The sequence below is a fragment of the Haplochromis burtoni genome, unplaced genomic scaffold (assembly GCF_018398535.1).
Source record: "Haplochromis burtoni strain Fernald_Lab_line unplaced genomic scaffold, NCSU_Asbu1 Contig_1176, whole genome shotgun sequence".
In the NCBI taxonomy this organism is placed as follows: domain Eukaryota; kingdom Metazoa; phylum Chordata; class Actinopteri; order Cichliformes; family Cichlidae; genus Haplochromis; species Haplochromis burtoni.
Genome location: NW_024583537.1, coordinates 42,709 through 49,185, shown reverse-complemented (window position 1 = coordinate 49,185; position 6,477 = coordinate 42,709).

Sequence of the window (6,477 nt, the reverse complement as noted above, 5' to 3'; positions counted from 1 at the left end):
GGGAGGGAGGGAGGGAGAAAAAGGAGATTCAAAAAGTATGAGTTGCTACTGACAAGAAACAGAAGATGAAAGCATGTAAATATAATAATAACCACTGCAGCCAAAAAGAGGGCATGACCACCTCAGTAAGCTGTTAAGACTCGACTGTACACAGTGTTCGCCACCTCCGAAACAATAAAGTTCAGTTGGAGCTGCCTTTCAACGCCTCTCTCTGTCTCTCGCTAGCAAAGTTGACCCAGACAGTGAAGCTAATTACAGTAAAGCTATTTACTGTCTGCAAGCCAGACACGGAAAGCGCAGTATTAGTCAGAGGTCCTGTTACCACGGACAGAGCCGCGGACATGGCCCAGGTAACAAGAGAGTACAAACATGTTGATATTTTGGCTGTGTTAGTTCAATGATAGATTTAATTAGGTAAGAAAACACTTTTGCTAGGGGTCAAAAACTAATGTCTACACTTATGTCTGCATTTTGATTTTGTTAAATACACACAGAATTATAGTAGATGAGCTGCCACGTGTCTGGCCAGAAAGAGGGTACCAATGTGTTTATTGAAAGCCTTCAGTTAGTTAAGCGTGAGAGAAAAAAATGCATTCATGTTTGCAGTTTTGTCTTGTCATACAATATTTGAAATTTTAAAAAACAAACAAAATGTTAGTGGGTGTTTTCTTGTTTTTGTTTGTTTTTTGTACTTGTTGAACCCTAAAGTGGCCCACCAATGAGATGAAAGTGCCAGCAGTGGCCCATGGCTCAGCTGAGTTTGAGACCCCTGACTTAGATGCTTTAAATTAAGTTATCCTTTTCTCTTGCAAGCTATGTGTGAATTTTCAGGGAGACTGTTAAGAAAACTTTTTTAAAAATTCAACAACTCATTTTGACTAATTGCAAAAATGCCATTGTACAAATCAATCACTCTACATCCAAACAACAGAAAAGATTAAACTTTCTGAAAAACAGAAGCCAACCCTGCAAAGACTCTAAACGACCCATTGGATGGGAAACAACAAGTGTTAATAGCAAACACAATAAATAAATCATAAATAAATACAGTTTTAAACAGTGGTTAACACAGTAAACTGAACCTGTCGCATAGCCTGTGGCGTTGCTGCTTTGAAAGTGACCAGTCATATAGTATAATGACTTTATTTTCTTGTTCATATTTTGTATTAACTAATTAAGTAATTAATTAAGTTTACACATTTGACTACAAAAATCCCAAAACTACAGTTGCTTTTCTTAGAAATGTCTGTCTCTACCATTTAGTTTCTGAATTTTTTATTTATTTTTTTTATCATGAAAGATATGTGATAGTGTAAAACAGATAATGGCACCGGAGTGCAGAGGCTTCACCATTTCATGGAAGTCCGTTTTTCCGCCACACAAAAAAAGTATCCATAACTCGAAATTTCAAAATTTCGACTTATTAACTGGAAATTTTGAGAAAAGTAATTCGAAATCCCTAAAAAGTTATAGCGTTAGCCAATCAGTAATCTACGTGAATGACGTAATTTTCTTGTTACCGGGAAGGACTATGGCGCAGAGGAACCGAATCGCAACAAATTGGTGCTTTCAAGAGTACGTTTGCTGATAGTAACGCCATCTGATTCAGCTAATAACACAAGGATTTCATCATTTGTGAAGCCACGCTGAAAATACTCAGTAATTTGTGATTCGAGACTGGTTGTAATACTGGTAGCTTAGCTGTAGCATTTGTAGCTGAGGGCTTCAGCTTCTGGGTAACAAGGAAATGACGTCATTCACGTAGATTACTGATTGGCAGCGCTATAACTTTTTAGGGATTTCTGAGTTATCCAAAAACATGAATCTGCCGTAGTCTGTCTCATGGCTTCTTTGTACACATGACTGCTCATTTTAATTTGCATGGGTTATTGAATTTATGTTTGACGAATGTAATTGTCTGATAATTTACTCATGATTGTGTTTTTCCTTGCGAGCGACCTTTAGAATAAATTGAATTCCACAGATGTCTGCTAACCTGTATTTTACAGAGAGAGAAGGCTTGAAGAAGGTCCTTGTAAACACACAAACAGAGCTTGGTGTTCCTTCCTGGAAGTCAAAGGAATTCCTGGTGGGTGTTGGATTCCCCCCTTTGTTAATGATCCAGTTTGCAATTTTGACGGACAGAATTTGTAGACATGGTCAGAGATGGATTGAGGCCAATGCAGACATTTTTCCTGTCTGCTGGGTTTGAGAGAGACCTGAATGTAAAATAGAAGCTGTCAATTTTCTTGTCGCTCAAATGTGGTTACAAGTTCTTGGTAGTGATCAAAAGAAAGAGATCAAAGCTACATGGTTCATGCATCTGACGTGACTCCCCTCTGGGCACCTTCTTGATGAGATATTCCTGGAGGATGGCCCACTCTCAAACATGCTGGAAAGACTTTTCTGACTGGATTTAGAGTGTGTGAGCTGGAGGAGTTGGTAATGCTGCACCTTGAAAAAAGACACACACAAAAATCTGACAGAGGAACAGGAGAGACAGAAGTTTAATTCCTTGAAGTCCAATCAGGGGAATGGGACACAGTTAGGGAAATAAGGAAAGGAAAACTAAAGAAACTAGGCCTCTAAATACCAAAACATCAGTGAACTTTAAACAGAAAAAAAATAATAACAGAGATCGTAATGCACACACACACACACACACACACACACACACACACACACACACACACACACACACACACACACAGACTATGGCATTTACGTACAACAAGACTACTAAACCAGTTGCACAGACAAAGGAAGTCACTCAGATCTGGATCTATTGTTCCGTATGTGTTATCATTGCTTAATCAAGACAGTAAAGCACTTCTAAGAGTTAACAAATTTCCACGACAGCTGCATAAACAAGAGCTGTTTATGTGTGCAAAAAATAAGCATTGCATAGGTGCATGTAAACTAGTTAACACTGGCTAATGAGCATGCAACAGCGCAGAAATAGTTTGCCTGAATCAACAAGTCTTGTACTTTTTTATTTCAAAGAATTGTGGTATGTGTACGGTGACGGTGTCTGTAAAAGAATACTCAAAGCCACATGTGGCAGCTGAAGTGTGAGATTCAGGCTGTGGCTGGCCACTTCTCTGTTTCCGACATCCCCTCAAACCTGTTTACTCAGAATGTTCATGAATTTTGTTATCAACAGAATATGCAGCTGGTTCACAAGAAGCCTTCGCTGGCTTTTTTAAAACTTAAACCATTAACAAGATCGTTTTCTGATCTGTCTTCCTGGTCGTGGCCATGTTTTGTTCAATTTTATGCAGAGTTGTACAAAAGTAATTCTTTTCAGTCACACAAACGCCACACACCTGTGCTTACATTTTAAGATGTAATAGGCGACTTTCGTCAGGTAAAATCTTTCATGCACTCATGATGTTAAATATGTAGTACTTAAGGCTTATTTGATCAGAGGTCAAATTAAATCTCATCGGTATCTCAGAAAGAAGTTTGCCGACCACCAGGTGATTTGCATGTGACTAAAAAGAAAGACGTCAGATATTAGAAGCCTGGCCTTTTATTTGTTATTGCAGCAGAAACACACTTTGTACATAAATTAGCCACACTAGCATCTTTGACAAAATAGCACTAAATAGCACCTCAAGGATGGGGAATAAGGTGCATTAAAAGAATGCTCAGACACAATAGCTAAGAGGATATCCTCCCTTTGGCTGTTTGCACCTCTGATGGCTTCCTTTCTGAAAAAACTAATTAGGGTAGGCACAATTCAGTTACAAATGCAACACTGGAAGCATTGCATTGTATCAGTGTAGTTCTGTTGAAATCCAAATATCAACAGATGTTGTTTTGTTTCCTTAAGCATACTTGTGTTTTTAGCTATTGTGTTGAGAACTATATTGAGTCACAGACTGCATTAAGGTCAGAAAAAGAAGTGCGTGAGGGGAAGATCAGCTGTTTCATCCCCCGAGACTTTCTACAAACATTAAAGCGACACCAGTGACTAATTAAGGAAACCACATTGTTGAAATGGAAATTCTCATTGAACAACTGTTCTTATCAAGTGCTTGATATGCTGCAAACTGCTATTGTTTAAAACCTTCTTATTTTTATCTGGCATGTCCTGTGAAAAAGGAGAGAAAAACATTAGCCCCCTACACAGAAACTAAAAATAAAAAAGCAAGAGAGAAAAAAAATCCCCCCTGTGGATTCACACCAGATAACCACCGCTGAATTTTCCATGCATCATTCGTTTCTCGCTGCTTGTGAAACATGAACCGAAGAGTTTTTACAAGAAGCTGATCAGAGAGTGGATGTGACAGCAGAACGCATGAGCCAAAACTGTTTAGCCCTTTGTTTCATTATGAATGGTCGACGTTATTAAGGTCAACAGACAACACGTACAAAAGCGAATTTAATGTGCACAATCTTCTAGTGAGTGGTGAAACACAAAGTAACGCCACAGTTTGCCACGCAAGTACTACAAAAACTGTTGAAGTGCTGAAGTTAAAATTCATTAAAGTAATGATGACTGGTGTTATTGCCTGAGATTAATTAATTTAGTTTCAGATGCTCTGATAGGAGGAGCAGGAACCTTGCAGGCCCCACATGTTATTGATATGATGACAAATACTCTGTTGCCACCTGCTGATGAGTTCTTAAATCCTTTAAATGTAATTCCCCAGTGATTATTAAAGAAAAAAGTTACAATTATAATATGATGTATTATTATTATTATTATTATTATTATTATTATTATTGTTGTTGTTGTTGTTGTTATATTTTGCCTAAATGAAAAACTTCTTTTAACTTAAATCTTTCTATAATGTATTAATATCATATAAAAATAATTTGTCAGTCTGTCAGTTGTCACTAATTAAAATTAATAAAAAAGACTGTGATTGTGATCATCTGCCTCTGTCTCATCCCATTCGTAGCATCCTCCTTTGTCACACCAACCTGCTACCTGCTCTCCTTCACAACCAGAGATGGGCAGTAACGCGTCACAAGTAACGCGTTACTGCCCATCTCTGGTAATCCGATTACTTTTTCGAGTAAAGAGTAAAGTAAGGGATTACTATTGCAAAAACGGTAATTAGATTACCGTTACTTTCCCGTAGGAACGCTGCGTTACTGCGTTACTAAAACCGTGATTTTTTTGTGAGAATGTCTCACGACAGTGACGTAAGCGAGTGCGACATTCGTGACAACAGCTGTGTGCAGATCAACAATGGATCACATATCGAGTGCGGGAGTGCGAGAAAAAAAACAGTCATCGCTTTATATGAACTCGCACAAAATACTTAATGTTGATAGATCAGGGGTTGTGTCGTCTTTTTTAAAAGATGACACAACCCCTGATCTATCTCATTAACTAACAATTAGTAACTGGATGAAATAACCCTAATTTACCCTATGAAATAAGTATTAATAAAACCTCTGTTAACACACTCACCAGCAATGAGGTTATATCTTAATTATATAGATAAATGTGCTTATAAATACATCACTTATTTAGACTTTATAAATGATACCATGAACGCATTATATATGGGGTTGTTAAACAAAAATAAACATTTATATCTGTAGTTATAAATTATATAGTAAAGATGAGTAACGCTGTATAAATGATCAATTAAAAAATCAAACACGTCAGTCATTTCCTCCACAGAACCATTTCTCACTGATATTTTATCTTTTGGACTGTTGTTGTCAGTTGGTGCTACATAAATAACAATAATTTGGATGAATTGAATTTTAGCCTGTATGCATATTTTGCCACCTCTGTATTAACCTTGTAAATTCTGGAGTCAATGAGGTTAAAAAAATTATAAAAAATATTGAATTGCATGTCAGTCTTAATGGAAAATTTGCACAGAGCCTGGTTAAGAAAAACTGTCTTTGACAATAGAAAACTTAATTTCATCTCTACTGACCCCAGAACATACTGATGTTCTAGGGTCTGTTGTTAAAGAGGTCTGGTATCCTAGTGCAAAGCGAGGTGCTGAGGCCCAGGTTGCTCTGCTTTGAAACCACTCTGTGTATTAAAGGGAGAGCATCCTCACATGGGTGCTGCTGTTGTCCAGGCATGTGATGGTTGAGATCTTGCACTTGGCATGATTCTGGCTTTACCTATAGCTCCACCATAGAGATAATTTATATGATATTAACAAAATATCTGCTGCTGCTTTTCGTGTAATTTCGTCCACTAAAGCTAAACCATATAGTATTTGTTCATCCTGCTCTTCAGATCTTATGACGAACAAAATGTTATTGCCCCGCACCAATGAAAAAATACAGATAGTAAACTTCCTCTGTAGTGCAGAGTTTGATGTATTTGAGGTATTTCTTGCAGCACGTATAGAATTGCCATTGGCTTTTCCTGTGTTTAACATCTGACAACATGAACTACTATCAGACAGACATCTGAAACACTGCAGAAGAAGATGAAAAAGAGGCAAAAAATGTTAAGATCAGTGTGACAGGAAGTGTACTTTTGAGTCT